The following is a 21,701-nucleotide window of genomic DNA, read 5'->3' as shown; positions in this document are numbered from 1 at the left end:
AGTCAGAGAGTACTCTGTGACTGTGACTCTTTATGCTCAACTGGTTGGTTGAAACAAAATCCTGGTTTGGATTTTACTTTCTGGACCTGAAATGTCTGCCTCTGATTGTATCCAGTCATCTTTATCATTTTGTGTTTCTTTAAGTGAAAAAAATAGCCACGTTCTAAAATGAAGGCTATATTGAAGTTAATACTGTCGTGAAAAAAGAAAAAAATTTGTCAGATAATACAAACTTCCCTCAATAGCCATAATTAATACAGCCAAAATAAATGCATGGATATGCAAACACATTCATGATTGCTATTACTGGAAACTGAAAGTGGTCCTGTGCCATTTTAAAACAATAAAGAGCCCCAAAACTACCCCGGGCCAAAAAAAAATAAATAAATTTAAACTTTGGCAGATAGACATGTTGAATTGATGATGAAATACAGGACCTGAGCTGAGCAGAGGAGAGCTGAAGGTCAAGATGAAAGATGCGGAATGTTAAAGAAGAAGATGGACGTTCCATCTTCCCCAAGGTAAGGGCAAAAAATGTCTGGAGAGCAGCAGCCAGTCTGCTGTAGATGACCGGAAAAAATGCAACAAATGCTTTGCTATGCACATCATCCACTGGTTAAGATGAGGACTATCGGTGGTGACGGTTAGGTGTCATGTTCTGAAGGTGAGCAGTAAATATGCATGTGGGAAACCATGAATTTTCACTGAATGTGAAAACGATCTATGAGGTGGTTTGAGGGGGGCTATAGCGGCCCTGCACCCCACACTAAAATAATAAAAACTAAATATGCATTATTCTATTTTCAAAGCGAGACCATAGAATATACATAGTGAATATACATATACTCTGAATGACAGAAGTGATTATAAATTAGTAACATTTACCAAATTAATTTGAAAAACCTCCTTATTCCGTACAATAGCCCTCAACAGTGACATATGTTACAATTAAACCGATTACAAGCTGTCACAACAAAAACCATCAATAAATAATTTTATTAGAGAGCCCCAGAACTAAAGAATGATCAACAGAGATTTATGAGAATCAGACATAAGATATTAAAAAACGGGAAAATTTATGACAGACGCAAGCTGCACCAACAGCTGTGTAAACAGCCTCTTTATGCATCCCCCCACACTAGCGCTACAGACAATGGTAGTCAGGCAGCAGATCTTTTATTCTTACTGTTACAAACTTTTAATATTGTATTTCCCAGTAACTATTCCTTTGGTATAAAATTAGACACTTGTTCTAGTACCTGACAATTGATCTAGTTCATTATTGTACATTTTTCTGTGAACAGAAACTCTGAATGTGTGATACTGAGAGATAACTAACGTATTAAGGTTATATTGAATAGTCTGGTGTCATAGTCACCAATGAGGAAAATAACATGATACTTATTTTTCGTATATAATACAGAATAGGTTTCAGAGACAAAATCTTAAAATCATGTATTTCTCTTTAATATGTAAAGAATGAATATCAGTGGAAATCACTTTTCCTCAGTTAGTTGTTTCCAGCTAGGGCTTTGTAGGAAAAAAACTGATATTTCTTGACGGAAAGGGTCAGTGTGGATTACATGGTTGAGTGCGTGAGCTTTCATTTCCAGTCTGGCATGAGCTTTGAATGCCAAGGCAGGGCAGCACAGCACAGACAGTCAGCGCCAATCAGCATTGACGTCAGGGTGCAACAAAGCAATACCTGTTCCAAGGAGCAAACTTCACCTACTCAATTAACCGGTAACTAGCTGTGACGAGAAAGGGGGGAGGGGCGGGTGCTGTTTTTCTTGGAAGGTGAGTCAGGTGACTGTCGTTGTTCATGTAAATTTGTTCATTCCTGCCCCTTATTCCCATTGATCTACACCAGTGTTTCCCAATCGGGGACCCACAGACAATCCAGCAAAAATGTGGACTGTCTGGCAGGGAGCTGGGAGAGTTCAAAAACGTGAACACTGACCTAGGCCCCAAGCTCTCTTCTTGCCTGGTCTGCACATGCCATGGGATATCAGTTCTCCTACCCTACTGAAGCAGCAATTTTTCTTTTCATAACCCTAAGACTTTTGTCATGTAGTCAAATTTCCTGCTCCCATATGCCCCTGAAAAGGGAATTCCAGATGGCTGTGATTCCGTCTCCCAGGCTTCCTCACACATGCCGGTCCACTAACATAGTACTGGAACTGAGCGTAACTTCCCTCAACAATTCAATCTGTAGGTACAGGCATACAGGGTAAAGGGGGGCGTGGGATTTGTGGGCTATGCTAGTGACGGCCAAATGAAGCTTCAGGAGCCATTTTTTGACCCCCCTAGATGGCACTCTTGGATTGCTGTGGGGCATGCATTGAGTCGTTTTTGAATGAAGAGCACCATCTAGTGGTTTTAGAAAATACAGCAAATGGTTCATGAAGCTTCATTTGGCCATCAATAGGCTAATCCCCCCTCCACTCCGAAAAGGACAACCACCGAGGACACCAGAGCATCATTTATTTTATTTACATGTTTTTTTTCAATAAAGGAATTCATCGTAAAATAAATTCTTTCCCAGGGGTGTGGCTATGGATCGTCTGCTTACCCAATGCTTCGCCAACCCCCTGCAGAACCCCTCAAGTGCCCCCCCACCCCGTCAAAGTCTTGATCCGACACCGTTGACACATCACTAATTGCTATTACTGGAATGTGAAAGCAATATGTTTTCACTGGGTTTTCAAAAATTTATTATCAAAAATTTAATAAATAGCCAGATCAAAAGAAAAAATAAACCAAAAAATGAAACTTTTAAACTACTTATAAAGGACTGTGGATGAAAGGGTCACTCCGCTTAAGGGCAAAATGAAAGAGACTGTGGCTAGTTAGACACATTTTATTTCATTCCTGAATGTTTCATTTGCATTCCTCTATCATTCTCTCCAGAGTTCACTCTTTTCACTGTCAATTTTTTAGAATTTTCTCATCGTTTTCATTATTTGTGCAAACAAGACTAAATTTTACTTGTTCTGAGCTCTCTTGCCCATAGCAGTGCACATCTAGGAATTAACATGAATGTTTACAGGGCTATGCTTTAATGCTGTATATAAGTAAAGTGAGGCAAGTGTATTTATATTCTCGAAGGGTGCGGGGCTCAGCGGGTGCCCCCCCACCTCCAGGCTGCCTCTGCTCTGCTTGTGCGGAGCTCGCATGTTCTCTCAGTGTGTCTGAGGTCGAATGAGGCTAATAGTGTTTGCATTCATCTGCGGTCCTGTCCAGGGTGCAGCATTGCCTTGTACCCTATACTGACTGGGATAGGCTCTGGGTTTGCCCACCCCCACCCCAACCCATGACATGTTTTTTGAGATAATATACAGTTCTGCATAAAATGCTTTCCGGTTTTAAACGTACTGAAGGGTTTTGACAAGAAACAAAGGCAGGCAGTACAGAAATGAAAAATATTTCATCACGAGGACAAACAGCTCTTGTGTGGGTGTCAGGATTTAGACATACAAATGAAACGTTTCACCACGCAGGAGTTACCAACATCCCCAACCTGCCATCACTTATAATCGCACCATGCACATGAAGTGCTATTCTTTTGCACTCTCAAATCCCCCTTCTGTTTATGTTTCTGTAGCTTAAGCATTGTCAAAACCAGGGGTGTACAATCTACTGCAAACAACAAAACATAGCTGTAACAAGTATAATAGCTACTGTCCAACCTTTCCCTTTGAATTCAAAGGCACAGACAATTTGTTTACGGTTCTTAAGACTTATACGTTTCTGTTGTGGTTCTGTTTTCTAAACATTTTAATATTTCGCAACGGTTTTGGTTTGTAGCTCCTCGTATTTTATATGTGTACTTTAACCAGTTTTAATCGAGTCGCAAATTCTTTAGTCGCATTTAGCTACATTTTATCATTAGTATTAAACTAAATTATTAAAACCATTAAAGAAAGCACTTGCATAAGAAACAACCAACAGGGTGACAGGGTGACATTTACAGTGATAAGCCATAATCCCTCGTTACTATTTTTTTTAAAAACTCAGCTTGGAACTTTCAGTTAATCTCATTATAGGTGACATCCATTCCAACCTGCAGATGGAGATCAGCAGACTCCTCAACTGGTTTATCTGGTTTTATTCAACTCATTCTTTTCTCTCTAAAGGCTACAAGCTTCATCAAGCAACATAACACGCTTGAAGGAAAGTGCCTGGTACTGCCCACGGTCCTGTAAGCCCAGTAGATGGTAGATGTCTCTGTAGTGCGGTAAGGGAGAGATGAACCCAGATGCTTAAGCCACCTGATGGAATACCAGCCGATTTTCATTCTCTGGGCATCGTTGCGGAAAGCTAATGTGGCACACTGGGAAATTAACTCAGCTTTTTGCTGTTAAGACGCGCCTTACTTTAACCAGTGCACCACTGGGGATATCATCAACTTCAGTATGCTGAATAGGTATAGTCTAATTGCCCTAGAATCCATTTCATCATAAAGCAGTGAGTATTCAAGACTTGCTACAAACACATTTTACGGTACTTAAATTACTTACGCTATCGTCAGAATTCACCACCTTGCTGTCCCAAATTATATATTTTCTGTAAGACTTAATTGATTAATTAATGTATTTATTTCTTCATTAAAATGCACAGAAACAATTCAAGGATAGCCATGTACTGTACAGTTTATCCTCTTGATGGCGCCAAAATACTTTGCGCCTTTAAAATCATGGCAAGAAATTATTTTGTGTAAGACAGCAACACACCTAATATTGTTTTTAATGCGAAATGATCATACCACTTAGCATACAATTATATAGAAGAATATGTGAAACCTTCTCATTTTAAAAGGGCTTCTTATGCTCTTAATAATAAGAGTTTATAATTTACCATTGTGCCTTCTGAACAAGATAACTTTACATTAATGTGTCTTGTGTTGACCCGATGACTCATGTAACAATCATTTCTGATTGAATTGCAGGAATCAACATAACACAGGTTCACTGCAGCATCCTACTGGGAGTTGGGAGGGAGCAAAAACATGGACTGTCTGCAGGTCCCCAAGAACCAGATTAGATTAGGAAACCCTGTATTAGATGTATATGAGCCCAGATTATGATGAAAGGCTGGTCTTGACTCCATGATGTCACATGACCATTTACAAAATGAATACACTGTATATTCACCTGCATTTTACATCTGCTTTTGTATCTTTTGTCAAAATCATCAATTTCCAAGTTACAAAACAATCAGAAGACCAAAAGACAAACTAGTTTTCGCTAAGCATTCAGTTCCCAATACGTTGTGCTTTTCGAATGAGGCGAAACATTTGCATCTGTATGAAACCCTGCTTATCTTGTATTTTCTTGGCAGAACTCTTCATCCTGGGCAGAGTCCGAATGTTTTATTGCCAATTTTCCCGGTATCATTAAAAAAGGAGGTTGCGCTTTCGTACCATGACGCCACGAGAACACTCGAGTAGCACAGCTGCGGAATGCCTGAGATTTTTGTTAGCCTCCAACAAAGACTCACATGCAGCAACAAATCTGCTCAGCCCTTCATTTTTGATAATGCTAAATCTCTCCAGCAATTTCACTGTTGGCTAAGGAGACAAACAGAGAAAGCAGGCGCGATCCCGGGCGGTACAGCAATCCTTTCAAGTCCAAACGACTCGCACTGCCTTTCCCAGTTTGGAAGTTCTCTGGTCCACTGCATAGTACAAAGTGCTCGCTGTTTTCCCACCTCAAGGCTAGATTATTACAACCCTCTTCTGTATGGCAGCGTGAACTCGACCTTGATGCTTCGGCAAAGAATTAATAAATGTAAATTGAATAACCGCATCTTACATTAGTCTACGGTCCCCAAGGGCCATAGATCCAAAGCTTTTAGAGCTTCCACTCAATCTGAAATAATTATTGCCTAGTGTGCCAGATGAAGTGACTTACTATCCAGTAATAATGTCAATCAAACGACATAGAACAGAAAAACCAGCAGGCCTCGGTCTCAAATGGGCTGATACTGCCTAATGCTAATGAGGCAGGTGTCAATATCCAAAGGAACTTACATTCAGAAAATATGTTTATGGTTCTTCCTTTAGGGGTGAACAAGTGGATTCTAGTCTACTTACCCAGACTGTTTCACTGACCTAACCACAGCAAGCCATTCAATTAAAAATCTATAAAATAGACCTGCTGACACTGATAGGGTTCAAGCAGAGACTCAATGGTGAGAATATGCTTCATTTCCAAGAATTATTTTGGACCTGCAGGTTCCTATCATGCTGGGAAAAAACACATGCAATAAAAATGCTTTTCTACATTTTTTTTTTCTACATCAAAAGGAGCCTGTTAGGGTGGTTCAGGCATCTATCTAGATGCCTCCTGGACAGAGGCATCTAGGGCAGGTTCCCAGGGGAGGTGTTTCGGGCATGGCCAACCAGGAGGAGACGCTGGGGCAGACCCAGGACACTCTGGAGAGATTATATCTCTTGGCTGGCCTAGGAACGCCTTGGTATTCCCCTGGTGAGAGGGAGGTCTGGACATCCCTGCTTAGACTGCTGCCCCTGCGACTCAGCACTGGATAAGTGACAGAAAACGGGTGGATTGGCAATGAAAATACCGCAACTGGACTGTCGTTGTGCCCCATACTGACATGCCAAAACTTCTGTTTTATTTTAATTGACGCCAAGGTGCCAAAATGGGACTATTTTGTCAAGCCAAAGTCAACACTTGTCCTTTGGGAACCAAGTCAGGTTGAGCTTTGCCTTTGATTGTTTAAATAAAGCTTATCTCCAGTGTATGAGCATTTAAGACACACAGCTGTTTGTTGATCTAACAGAGAAGGCAGGTCTCCTGTGGAGACAAATCCTCCTTTGAACAAAATCTCAGGTTGGAAATGCACAATGGATGTGGGTATAAAAGCTGCCAGTCTGAGGTTTGGTGCTGATATAGCTGAGTTGGGCCTTTTAAGGGTCCCATGCCCCCCCATCAGCTGATTAATATTCGGGGGCCCACAACACCATTGATTGGTGGACAGGTTTATGTTCATGGTTGATATGTGGCCGCCTGCCCAGAGCAGCTTCCTCATTTAAACCAAATGCCAATCTGCAGATAATCCAATTAGCGGCCAAGTTCACTCTGCCTGGTTTGTTCGCTCTCACACTGCAGGCGCTCTGCTCAAGTGGCAAGGAGGGAACGACTGATACCCACCAGCACAACGGGGTGGAAGACAATAGCGTTTGTCTTTGTTTAGCTATCAGTATTGCAACCTGGTCCTTCCCATTATGTTATTGCTAACTTGCTATCAACCCTAAAACGAACAATATATTTTTATATACCCTTTTTATTGCTAATTGTTTGCAAAATATGCAAGTTAATATTTATATATTGGACTTCTTTTTAATAATTGACCAATTATTTGGTTCACTGTGGGTGGCATCAAGTCCCTGACCCTGCCTGTGTGTGTGGAGGTTGTATGTTCTCCCCGTGTGATTGCGGGGCTTCCACCAGGGTCTCTGCTTTCCCCTGACAGTCCAAAAACATGCTGAGGTTACTTGGAGTTGCCAAATTGTCTGTAGGTATGAATGGTGAGTGTGCCCTGTGATGGGTTGGCGCCTCATCCTGGGTTATTCCCTGCCTTGCACCTGTTACTCTTGAATAAGCTCCATGATCCTGAATAGAACAGGTGAGTATAGAAAATTGGATGGATTTAGTTCAATGCCTCTCTCCCAAGTATACCCAGTGATGGCTCGTGAAGATATTTATATATTGTGTACGCTTATAGCTTGACAGCACGTGGGAACATTTATTTCTACAAAATTTTAATTCAAAGTTATTACACTGACTGACTAGGACGCTGTCCACACAGAGCAGAGAGCCCCTTGATTTTGCAATAACCAGAGACTAACTGCACATGCAAGCACACTTTTCTGAAATAAAGTTAGGAGTTGACATTTTACTTGGCACACTTCTTCATAGCATTCAGAGGTGTCAACCGGACTGCGTCCTTTACTTTTCTATAGCCATTTGTGGTTTCTCAGTCAAGAGTATGGTTCTGTTCAGGAAATGAGGTCCTGATTCAGGAGCAACTCTTGTGCAAGGGTTACGTAGATAATGTTTATGCTACAGGTAATGGACAGAATTAGCCTGGAAATTCTATTTTGCCCTGATTTACTGTGTCACTGAATTGGACATGGCTCAGTAGGAAAGAGTAACACTACACCACTGCAGCTAAGACGTATTCTGTCGCCCCTACTGAGTCATTTCTCAACTAGTGGGGATATTATTTTCTTCCTCCTCCATATCAATAGGGAGTTTGAAAATTTGTATAATAATTACATTCACCAGCACCACACTGTGTCAGATCGACTCTAATTGAAATGATTAAATGTTATCGGACCAGAAGAAGCATTCTAGTTTCATAATATAATTGAATTTCTCCTGGAATATGAATTGTGTGTGTAAAATGAATATTTATTGTCATCACCATCAAATTCCAAAGTGCAAGTTCTGCAAAATTATCTGAATGGTAGTAATTAAAATATGTACAGCTTCAAATATTTCGAGTGAGTGACAAATATCACTTGTTTAGTCTGGGAAGTGGGAAGTTTATAAACAAACAAGTAATTGAGGAAACAAACAAGCGAATAACAGGATACACAATTTAAAAAATAAGCATCTAAATCTTTGACCCATGACTATAAACATAATTTTTTTAATTCATTCACACACCCATATATTTTCCATAACTGCTTATGCATTCAGCATTTTTTCGGAAGTAGGGGGATATAATGCAGGGGACATTCTTCATATTTGCTGAGCATATTGGGATATTGTACCTGTACCTCCAGCTGCAAACCAGCATGTACCTTTAATAAATAGTCAATGATATTTATATTACTATGGTACATCAAAATTACTAACTATATTCTTGCAGTGCAAATGTGAATGAATAAGATATCTTGAATGTTTCTCACAATGCATTAGTTTTCTTCTAAAACTATCCCAGTTAAACCTGAGTTTTTGATTCGCAGCAGTGAGCCACCAGTGTTAACATCAGCAGGGATTTCATTTGAAACTGGTTTGACAAACTGATCTCTGCTAAAATGTACCATTTTCTCATCGGTCACAGACAGAAGTCTTGTCTCCAAAAATGATCTGGCCATGCATCAAATTATTATTACAAAAAAAATGTTTAGGAAAATAGTCCATGAAGGTAACACAAGTGTGATTTGTCCAGACAGCTTTACAAAAGATCTCTTTGTGGTCAGGAGTCATTCTTTATTATAAGACGTGCCAAGGATTGTCTTGAGAGATCATCACTAGCGTGGATTCATGGAGGGGTCCAAAAAAGAACCAGGTGTCAGAATCAGCACCCGTCTGATTCTGCCCTTCGTGTCTCTTCCCTGTTTGGCCAGCAGGTGTTGCTGGCCATCCAGTCTTGTCATCCCTTGTCTCATAATCCTTGTGTATTTACCTTGCTCCCTAAAATGCCACTTAGCTCACCGAGTTGAGTGTGTGGCTTTAATATGGATTCACTCGTGTCATGGCTTTCCCAGTAACCAGCCTATTATTAGTTAGTTTTCAGTTCCTCTGTTTATTTTATGTCTTTAATTCCTGCACTTGGTTCACCCTCTGTTCTGTTCTAGTTTTGTTTTGTACCTTTTAATTGAATAGCCTTGCTTTATATTTTCAGTTAATGTCTCCTAGTTTTTCGGTATTCCTTAAGCTCCCTAGTTTCTGTGCCCATTAGTAATTATTTACACCTGTTCCTGCACCTCCCTCATTTGGTTAATTGATTATGAGTTACATCTGTCCCTTGCTTTCCCTGGTTCTCTGTGGGTATTTAAATTCCTGCCTTAGCTCATTTCCTGAGTGGGTCATTGTATTAGATGCTGTGCTGTGCTGTGCTGTGCTGTGCTGTGCTGTGCTGTGCTGTGCTGTGCTGTGCTGTGCTGTGCTGTGCTGTGCTGTGCTGTGCTCCCTTGCCTGTTCTTAGTCCCAGTGTTGCCTTGTTCCTGGACCTTGTTTCATTTCTTGTAGTTAGTTGTTTTCCCCATTTCGCTTTTTGACCCCTTGTGGTCCTTTTGTTTTGTAGTTCTACCCAGTGTTCTTAGTTTCCGTTATAACCCCCTTTTGAGCTGCTAGTGGATCGTCGCCATGCCCCGTTGCTGACACAAGGTAATGACGAAATGTCTGCCTTTCAAGTCATTCTACATACCAAGGCTGTGTTATTATATGACGGTTATAGAGGCTAGAAGTGAAGATGAACGTCTATAAGTATCACTAGGAAAAGTACCCACACAGGCCAATGCTACACTCCATGCTTCACATATTACACCAGCTGCCTGGTTCCTTATTACTGCCTATGTGTGCTTCAATAATGTAGCAAAGTGTCTGTCTTTAAAAACATGTAATGCATAAGAGAACAGAAAATATGACTGTATACCTGGGTTGTCAATGAAAATCTGAACAGAGAGAAATTCATACAAATATTACAAACACATTTTATATGTACATTTGATTTAAAGTGTCATCTTCTATAAGATTTGCCAAAATGTAATTCCAGTGTAAGAATGAACATTTCACTTCCATGGTGTAGAGCCAAGTCTTTTCTTGTTAAGGTATTCAAATGCATGCAAAATATTTACACAGTGCATTATGCTTGGCTTTCAATTAACACTTTTTATATATTTGATAAATGTTATGGTTTCTAGGTTGTTTCCAGAACTACATGATGGTGCCACAGTCTCTATGGAAGCAAAACATGAAAATAACACATTACTTTGAACAATAATAGTAATTTATAAGAAGGTCAAGGATTAATTCAGAAGAATGGTGGGGGTTGGACAAACTGGGAAAAATATCTCTGGATTTCAATAACGGTTTCAAAATTGTCAAGGGACTGTACTGCTCTGCAAATAATATGTGAAAAACAAACAAGAACCACAAGTGAAACACGTGAAAATATGACAGTTGTTAGTTTATATTTAAAAAACCCTATTTAGTTATTTATTCTTCCATATGTATATAGTGCTGCAGAACTTTTTGCACTATTTGTTTGTTGTTGTTCTACATACATGTTTACACTGGAGGAGCTGCTTTTAATCTCATTGTACATGTGTATAGTGACAATAAAAGGCATTCTATTCTAAATGTCTTTAGGGTTAACCCTTATGGTAATGCTAACTGTAGCTCTAACCCGAATCTTAACCCTAACCCTAAACCTAATCCCAATGCTAACACTAACCCAAATGGCAATCCCAACTCTAACCCTATTGAATGACCCCTGCTGAATGCACAATACAAAGTGCATATTATGAAATGTCTAAAGTGCCAGTTTTTGGTATCCGATAATCGGTCCATTGAGGTCCCTGCCTTTGACTGCTACCCAATCTACACTGCATCCGAGCCCCATGGCTCCCCCTGCAGGTGGTGGGCCCACAGAAGGGTGAACCCATGTTACCCTTCAGGCTATGCCTGGCTGGACCCCATGGGTGGAGGCCTGGCCACCAGGTTTTAAAGTGTACACTTTAATGTAATCCTAAGGGAAAGCCTAACTCTATGCCTATCTCAACCTTATGACAACCTTAATCATAGCCCTAAGTCTATGACCACAAGCTATAACTCTAATCCTGAACACACCCTCAGTGCTTATGTAAACATGCTAAGCCTAAGTCTAATGGTAACTCTAATCCAACTGTAACTCTACTGAGTATGCCCTATCGAGTGCACACAACAAAGTGTACACTATGAAGTATTTTTCATTGCAGTTGTAAACTACAGAATCTGGATCCATGTGCTGGTTGTAAAGTGGCAAAAAAACGAAACAGCACTGTTCCAGATAAAATTATTGGTCAGGACTGGCCTTATGGGTTAGGATCATAGAAACTAAGTTCTCTCTTTATCCGTCTTTGTCAAAACTGCAAGCATGAGAGATGTGCTAATGTTATTCATTAAGGTTCTCTTTGGACACAGGTGAAACTATAAAACCACGATGGTAGATTCTGTCAAAGGATGGTGAGATTGTCCTGGAGCCATGTCTGGACAAGATTTTTAAAGGCCTTAAAGCTTTATTCGTGTTTAGGGTTATGGTTGATATTAGGATTAGAGGTATGGTTTGGCTTGTCATTGCGGTTAGAGCTTGGGTTCATTTTAGGGCTGCCATAAGGGTAAGAACTAGGATTATGGTTGCACTAGGAGTAGGGCACTAGTACGCAGTCTAATGGTAACTGTAATCCATCTGTAACTCTACTTAGTATGCCCTATCCAGTGCACACTTCGAAGTGCGCACTTTGTAGTGTGCACTCGATAGGGCATACTCAGTATAGTTACACATGGATTAGAGTTACCATTAGACTGCATACTTCATAGTGTGCGCACTTCGTAGTATGCATTTTGTTGTGTGCACTGGATATGGCATACTCAGTAGAGTTACAGATGGATTACAGTTACCATTAGACTGCGTACTTCATAGTGTGCGCACTGCATAGTGTACACTACAAAGTACGCAGTGTGCACAGTGCAAAGTGTACACTACGAAGTGCCCTACTCCTAGTGCAACCGTAATCCTAGTTCTTACCCTTATGGCAGCCCTAAAATGAACCCAAGCTCTAACCGCAATGACAAGCCAAACCATACCTCTAATCCTAATATCAACCATAACCCTAAACACGAATAAAGCTTTAAGGCCTTTAAAAATCTTGTCCAGACATGGCTCCAGGACAATCTCACCATCCTTTGACAGCATCTACCATCGTGGTTTTATAGTTTCACCTGTGTCCAAAGAGAACCTTAATGAATAACATTAGCACATCTCTCATGCTTGCAGTTTTGACAAAGACGGATAAAGAGAGAACTTAGTTTCTATGATCCTAACCCATAAGGCCAGTTCTGACCAATAATTTTATCTGGAACAGTGCTGTTTCGTTTTTTTGCCACTTTACAACCAGCACATGGATCCAGATTCTGTAGTTTACAACTGCAATGAAAAATACATACATTTTGTCTGTTTTGGCTCTGTTTGTCTTCTGATCCTGCTTGTCACGATAGTGAAAAAAGTTCTAAACCCTCTTCATTCATCCACTCATCCATCCATCCATTGTCTGCTACTTATTTGGGGTCGGGTCTTGTGGGCGGCATGTGTAGTTTACGTCAATCTGGAGGGTTAGAAGTTATGTCCACCACAGGGCGTGAGAACCATCTTGGTTGGCTCCTTGGATTCCGGTCTTGTTTGTATGAGGTTGTGGCAAGAAGATTGTACACTTGCTGCCTCCACAGTGAATTGCTAATTTTGTGATACTGCTGCTGCATTCTCTATATTCTACCCACTGCTCCACTTTATACTGGTGCTTTGTTCTGCCACATATCATTTAACTACCTCATGTTAAATGTTACACTATATGTTGCTAAATATCTCATTGTAGTTAGTATTTTGTACTTGGTATAATGGCTGCAAGATATCAGAAAAAAAGTTTCTTTTGTGATAAATATTGCAATATTAATGAAGCAAATAGGAGTTCTAAATATATCACTTTCTCACACACACTTCTATGAGTTATTTAAACAGCAAGGATGAAAATGATAATGTTTGGCTCGGAGAGCACTTGCAGAGCATACGCAAAATTAGTGGTGGTAAACATTACTTTCAAACATACTAGGTAATCCTGAAAAGGAACAATTATTATAATTGCAAAGCGTGCTAAGTTTTGTTTCCTAAAACAGAATACAAATATTCTAGCGAAATATAAGCCCCCTGCTCTCTGCAAATTTTATCACCAAGATTCTAAATACTGGAACTATATTGAAAAATAACGTTACTTATGAGAATACCTTATACTGCAGTATAATATCTGTACACTTTGCAAAAGTCTGATCTCAACCAAGCTGTGATGCAATGATGATATTAATATCACACATCACCCAGCCCTACTTAGTATTTTTTGTACCAGAATGTGCACTGTCTTGTTAATTGTCTGTAGTCTGTGGAGAATTTCATTGTACTTTGTACACTGTACTTTGTACATATGACACCGGTTTCTTAGATTGAATTCGGAAGTAGAAGAAACTCAAAATGCCATTAAATTTTGAAGACATTGTACAGAGAGGCGCACAACAGTGTTCAGAATATTTTTTTCTCTTGCCTCTGAAAACATTCAGTTTTGAATATCTTTAGGCCACTCATTCTTAAAAAAATCAGATGCTACTTATAATATTAACTGTACTGTATATAAACACAGTACTGTGAGAAAAGGCTACCATTCTGCCCCCAAGATTTTTGGTGGTATTGTATCTCATGTACCCTCCAGTCTGCCAAATCAGAGACACTGTCCCCAACCTCCATGCAATGTTGAGGGTATGTGTCAGCCAAGATACCCCAACATCATCATGAGCTTTCAGAAGCTCAGGCGGAGTCTCACCCAGCCCTGGAACCTTGCCACCAAAGAGTTTTTTTTTTTTGACTACTTCAGTAGACCTCAGCCCTAGAGATGGGTAGGACCCCCTCTGAGTCTTCTAGCTCTACTTCCTTCCTTCAAGGATGGTGTATCAGTGGGATTCAGGAGGTCTTTGAAATTCCTCCCACCGCCTGACTATGTCTACATTTCAGGTCAGCAGTTCTCCAGTTGCCGCAGGAAGTACATCCTCTGCTGGGCCTATTTGAGGACAGAGTTGATGTTGGGCTCCCTCTTCAAGTCTTGGGAAATGGTTGTTCCCAGAAACTTGAAGGTCTCCACCGTTGCCACAGGGCTGTTGGATATAGTGAGAGGAAGAAGTGCCTGACGGTGCCTCCTACAGTCCACTGTCATCTCCACAGTCTTGAGCGTGTCAAGCTCCAGGTTGTTCTGACTGCACCAGAACACCAGCCGGTCAACCTCCCGCCGATACGCAGACTCGTCACCATCCTGGATAAGTCCGATGACTGTAGTGTCATCTGCAAACTTCAGGAATTTGACCGCTGGGTTATTGGAGGTGCAATGGAGGATGGTGGAGCTTTTGAAGCAGGAGGGGACTTCACACAGCTCCAGGGATCTGTTGAAGATCTACGTCAAGACTGTAGCCAGTTGGTCAGCACAGACTTTGAGGCAGGAGGGACACTCTGGGCTCGGGACTTTCCTGGTTTTCTGTATCCAACTCATAAACGTTACGTAATTACACCCTGCCTCTCCAAACACACAAATATACACCTTCTCTGTTTCCAGATTATTATAAACTTTGAGTAACTCTCACTGTGCTATTTTACACTTATTCTACATATATTCTCCATGATTATAGACGTAAGACTGATCCGGGAAGGTTACATATGTATTATGAACTACACACATATAAAAATTCTGGTGCAATTCTTTTTAACCCATTCACCATTTCTTAGGGGCTATACCAAGGCTGTTCAAATCTGGTCTGCGATTCCAAATCCAGGCCGTGTTTTCAGTTCACCCAGGTAGTTAGTTTAATAATTACTGATTTTGATTGGCCACAGAGGCTTCACACCTAGCTGGCTCATGGGTAAAGCAGTGCTTGGCCACTGAGGGCTATGATTTGAATAGCCCTGGGCTATGGACTGGTACAATGCACAGTAAACTATTGCTGAAGTTGTCAAGCTTTATGCTGGCAGTCAGAGCTGTGGCATAACGGGTGAGAAAACAAGAGGCATGTTATATGGAAGAATGCTTATGTATAATGAGGGTTATGAAGATCCCATCAGCTAAGGGAGAGCAAGTAAAAATAAGACGTATATGATGATACCAGCAATAAAGTGCACTTATGTTTTTCTGGCCGTGTCCAACAGTTCCCTCTCTGACGGCAAAGCTCATTACCCGTTACTGGCATGAGTGCATAAATGCCCATCCATAGTCTCACAGGATCCCACGGCCCCTTTGCAATCATAAGCTTTATGAAAAATGCATGAAGGCCACACAGTCGTAATTTGCCGTTATATGGGTTGATAAAATGGTTCACCGTTCGGCTACAGCACACCCCGCCCATGGACCAGCTTATAAAATATTTCATAAACCGAGATGCAACTGTTGCAGAAATCGTTTTGCTTACAGTGCTTTGCTTGTCTTCATTCTTTTGCAGTCTATATCATAACTGAGCGAACTTGCAAGTATGAGTTTTTATTAGTCAGACGAAGCACCAGAAATGACAACAGAGAACTGCAGGGCTGCTCATTCGTCAGTTTTATCCATGTCTGCAGTTAGAAACATCTGAACGATCTGGATGCTTACAAATGTAAAGACTCCCTTCTATCTTCTTGCTTTGAAGTTCCCAAATCAACACTTGAGCAAAACTGTATAATCTACAATAGACCTGAAACACATTTATCAACTTGTCTGATGATTTGGATCAGAAATTGTAGTTGTACTGGTACCTGCACCTGACGATATGCTAGTGTAACACAGACCAGTTAACTCCAGTTGAGACTACAGATAAAGTGTATTGATTTCAACTGGATGTTTCACTTCAGCTGATGGTTCAATGGAAAAAATAAATATTTCAATAATATCATAAAAACATATGAAAAGAATCAATTTCTTACACTTCACACTTTTATTATTTCATCTTTGATAACGGGACATTATATAATGATGAAATAAACATTTATTGATTATTATGTGCTCCTCCAAGATGATTTCTAATAACATATTTCACATTAAAATCATCCTCACATGTATTTAATTTTTTTAGATTTATTGTAAACTCTTAAAATATTTGAATATTTAACAAGAGAGATGAAACGGGACCAACATGACCAACTTCAAAAAGAATCATTTCATCAAATATTTAAATACCTTGTAGAAAGGAATGAGGGGTCTACTGACATCACATTTAAAACACATTTTTCAACACATTCCAAAGGTTATAAGGTTGTGTGTAAAATAAAGAAAATAGAAAGACTTTTATTAATCACATTTTTAAAAATATGAGGAATTTCTCTAGTTCTGAGATGGATATGAATCACTGACATTTGAAGAATTACATGTCTGAAGGGCAAGAAAATGTTTAATGGCACAAGAGTGGGATTATTTGCCATTCTGTGTTTTCTAAATTTGACGTTCCTCATTTTAAAGTAAATTTAAGAGTTTTATGACTATATTTAGGATGTCTAACAGCAGCCACATACATCTCTGTACACACAAACAAACCATCAACCAACCAAATAAATATTGCACTCATGGGAGTTTTACTTGCACAAAAATATTCTGAGGGCAGAAGGAAAAAATGATTGGTTCAGGGAAATAACCAATCAGATTGTAGAGGAAGTGGGTCCAAGCAACTAGAGGAGGCGGGATCAAGACATCTGAATGGTTGGTCCTGCCTCCTCTACAATCTGATTGGTTATTTCTCTGAACCAATCATTTTACAATTCCTAGTTCATTCACTGCATAGGGGTACAGATAAGACTACGGGATGGTTCAGCTTCTCAATTATAATGCATGCATCTTGGCAGTGATCCAGTTCTTTCTTTGTTCAGGCCTTGGTCTCCCCTTATCTTTAGCTTCATGAACCAGAATCAACACTGGAGCCAGTGTCCTCCTTGATATCAGACAGCTGCATCAGATTTCTGCCGAGTATGACGGTGGTGTGCAATAAGAAGGCCAAAAGCCGTTGCTACTAATATTATACTTACCGTGATAATGATTTATTACAGCAATTATGTCAGGCTGGTGACTTTATTCTTATCATAAAACTTATTATTATTACTTGATCCCAGTGACCCTGTACTTGGTAAACATTTGGAAGATAGATGAATGGATTATTATTTTATCATTACGTTTCTCATTAATATTTCAATTAGGAGTTCCCAGTATAGTATCCATCTTATCTGGGGAGTGAAATTTGATCTTAAGTATTGTTGCTGTATTTGATAGATTCACTTGCAGCATTTTCATGTCTATAATCCCCAAGTTTTCCTGACATTAATCTAGACTCTATAATAAATCTAAAAGTAAAAACATCAAGTTTAGCATTCATTAGCCTCATTTTATTATCTTGTTTATCTAAAGTAGTCCTCAGATATTGCCCCATTTATGATCTTGGTGATTAAATTACATTCGCTTTCTGGTCTGACCTTACCTGTGGTCCTAAACATGCTGCCCATCTACAGTTGCTTGACACTCTAATGTTGCTCTCCTGCTATTTTAGGGCAGTGCTTTATGGTGTTTGATGAACTAATTTTAATGCAGTCATCCCTTGAACAGCTGTGGTCAGCACTGCATGTCGAGCTATAACTAATGCTTACACAGCTATGTATCTCAATACCAGAACTTTACAGAAATATATAAAATTTTTAATGTTTTTATTTTGGCAGCTTCATATTTCTGTGATGAAGATGCAGTTTTCTGGAATTCTTTTGCTGGCCAGACACTCTGATGCGATGCTTTAATGTTATGCTGTCTGAATGCTTAATTATTAAACAAGTAAGGAGAAATCTGTGTCAGTTATATGGGTTATAAAAATCTCTTTTTCCCACTGATTAAACAGACACATCTGGAGGTTGTGCTGTTCAAAATAACACATTACTTCCTGTTTTCTGGCTGACCATGTGTCTTCGTACTGTGCATTCTGACTGTCTTTAGTTTCAATATCCAGTCTTTATGCAGTGCTATGTCAGTTGCCTTGTTGGAGTATTCAACTTGGTTGGTTGAAACAAAAATCCAGTCTGGAGTTTCACTCTCCGGACCTGAATTTCCCAACTCTGCTCTTTGACAATAACAACTTCATACCTGTACTAGACTTAAATGATTTTAAGTCTAGTACAGATTTTTATGGGTTGACATTAGATAGATATAGGTTTTTCCTGGATCTCATAGTATATGACCAGTAACTCTTACCTTTAATTCAACCATTAAAATGCCATCACGTTAATGGGATGTGTTAGACTAGCTTATGCAGTGCTAAGTTTCAGATATGCTGATGTTAGACTATACACAAAAGGAATGCACAAGAAACTGAGACATTTCACTAGTGCCCTCTTCGGTAAGCACTTTATAACCTCACCACAGTATGGGGAAGATGTATAAACTATTATCACGTATTTTGCCTTGTGGAATATAATATACAGTCATGCATCGCCTAACAGGCAATACCTTTTGAGAAATGCATTGTTAGATGATTTCATCATTATGCAAACATCACAGTGTCCTTATGCAAGCCTAGATAGTATAGCCTACCTCACCCCTATGCTACGGTAAACTTTTTTTTAATATAACTAGAAAGAGTACACTCTAAAATAGTGATAAATACTACAGTATAGTAAATACATAAAACAGTAACATAGTTATTTGTCATTATCTAGTATTATGTACACAATGGTATTTGCTATATTTTTATGTGACTGGCAGTGCAGTAGGTTTCATTTCGCCAGCATTACCACAAAAATGTGAGTGATACGTGACTAGGCGATAGACATTTTTCAGCTCCATTATAATCTTATGGGACCACTTGTAGGCCTATATGCGATCATAAATATTGTTACGCAGTGCATGGCTGTGCAGGTGTACTTAAATTCCGCTAAGCAACCAGTAAGGTGACGTGATAATGAGACGGGTGATAGGACGGGTCCTTGGAGTGTTTGTATTGTTTATTTAAATGAATATTCAAATTAAGTCTTTATACTCACCACTGGAATCCCTGAAATAGCTAATAATTTACTTCGTCATATGATTCTCAAAATCTAGCAAATTTATACATAAGGTAAGATTCACTTTGGAAGCTTTACAGTGCTTAGCGGTACTTTTGAATATGTAATGACCAATTTACCTAAAGGTAGTTTAATCAGGGACAGAAAACGACAAAAAAAAATCAGCGTAACTTATTCATATGTATAGCAAAAAAATCTTGCCGATACTGGTTTAAAACTACTGGGAAACGGTGTTTGCACACTATCTGAGGTTTGGCATTTTATCACATTTTTTACACTCAGTTAGGTCAGGTCTTTTGTGGCTTGTAATGATTTATAAATGGGGTACTATATAAATAGTACATAAGAACAAAGTGTGATGCTTCTTTTGTTTGTTTACAGGGGAAGGCATCCTTCCAGTTAATGAAAATTTTATGTATTTGCTGTTTGAATCCCTGGTAAACAATCAAGTCTGATCTGTGTCAAAATTTGAATAACTGTTAAAAAATAATAAAAACAGGCAGCACTTTGCTTAATATTGTTTAATTGAACGTCACAGAACGTCACGCATTTCGGCTTGATGCCTCAGTGAGCTCAAGCCAAAACATATCTGTATAGTGACGTTCAATTTGTTAAACAATATTAAGCAAAGTGCAACCTGTTTTTGTTATTCTTCATAGATTCTTTTTTTTTGTGTGGTTAGCACTCTTATATACTGCTGTGTCACCCAGGAGTGAAGCCCGTTTTCCTGCATTAAATCTGAATGACTGAAATTCACAAGGTACCCAAAAACCTCTAGGGGGGAAAAAAAGACTTCTGCAAAAGAACTGGTGCCTATCAGACTCAACAGCGGAGGTAGAAATTGTTGTGTGGGTGAGCTGGTAGAAAATCGGCTGGGCCAGTCCCAGAACAATTCACTTGGCGACATAATCGCACTACAGACTCGGCTACATATTTTCTTTATCAGTTTTTAAATGATCCGCCGCATTACTAAGACCAAACAAACAAAGAGAAACAAAAATCTATTTGCCTCTCAACAGCACATTTCCTCGGATTGATCTAACCACACACACATACCTGTCAGACACAATTGTTTTGTCATACTGTATCGCTCACTGTGAACACTGAATGGGCGGGATTGTTTTTCATCTGAGTGGGCCCAAGACCACCCGCCCCCCCCCCCCGCATGCTGCCATGGTAGATCAGTCTGTATATGTTTGCAAAAAGATTTCTTAGTCTGAGGCTTTAATGCCCCACAGTTAGAGCCACGTTGCATAGGGTGAGATAGTCTGGCCCAGTCATACATTCTGGACATACTGATTCTCCAAAGGAAGAGTGTGAAATCACCCTTAAAGTCATGAAGAATCTTGCCCTGTGATCTGCAGGCTTCTCATCTCAGTTGAGGTCAACAATCATGAGTCCCCCATTGGGATGACACTGGGAAAAACAGGAGATGTGGGTGTAGATGATGCACAACAGATCAATAATGCATGAAGCAAACTTGAGAAGCAAATCTAAGAACTGGCTGAGCATCACGGTGAATAAATCGTAGTCTGTCAGTGGGTGGCGCCACTGAGCACTGTCAGGTATCTTGGGTGTCCCTTTTGTCTCCGCACTCAGGCGCAAGTACCTTTTATCTTTCTACTTGAAGCAATCACTGCACAAGACAAATGGAGGACTTAATTTGCTCTGACTTATGTTTTTTTAACCTGTTTCTGCAGTCAATGCTAATAAATTCCGGGAAATCCAAGAACAGTGAATCCCAGTGGAAAACGATCACAGCAGTTTGTGTATTAATTTCCTGATCTGATGCAAGCAAAAGAAATGCCTATTGTTTGTTCATTGACTGGCAAAATCATTAAAAAATATATCCACATACATGCATGTGAAGTATAAGACTTCTTTCCTAATTTTTACAAATATTTCTGGTATTTATGTAAAAAAACCTGCACAGATCAAGAATTCCTCCTGTGATTTGAATCACATTATCTGTGGTATACTGTACTGGCTCCTGTCATTTTCCTTCTGTCATGATAGCTGGGCAGAGAACCATAACGTCTGCGCATTTTGTGATAAAAGCAACAAATCTGGCACATCTATAGCCATAGACCATACGA

Source organism: Paramormyrops kingsleyae, chromosome 20, assembly GCF_048594095.1.
Source record: "Paramormyrops kingsleyae isolate MSU_618 chromosome 20, PKINGS_0.4, whole genome shotgun sequence".
NCBI lineage: Eukaryota > Metazoa > Chordata > Actinopteri > Osteoglossiformes > Mormyridae > Paramormyrops > Paramormyrops kingsleyae.
Note: the sequence above shows the minus strand (reverse complement) of the source record.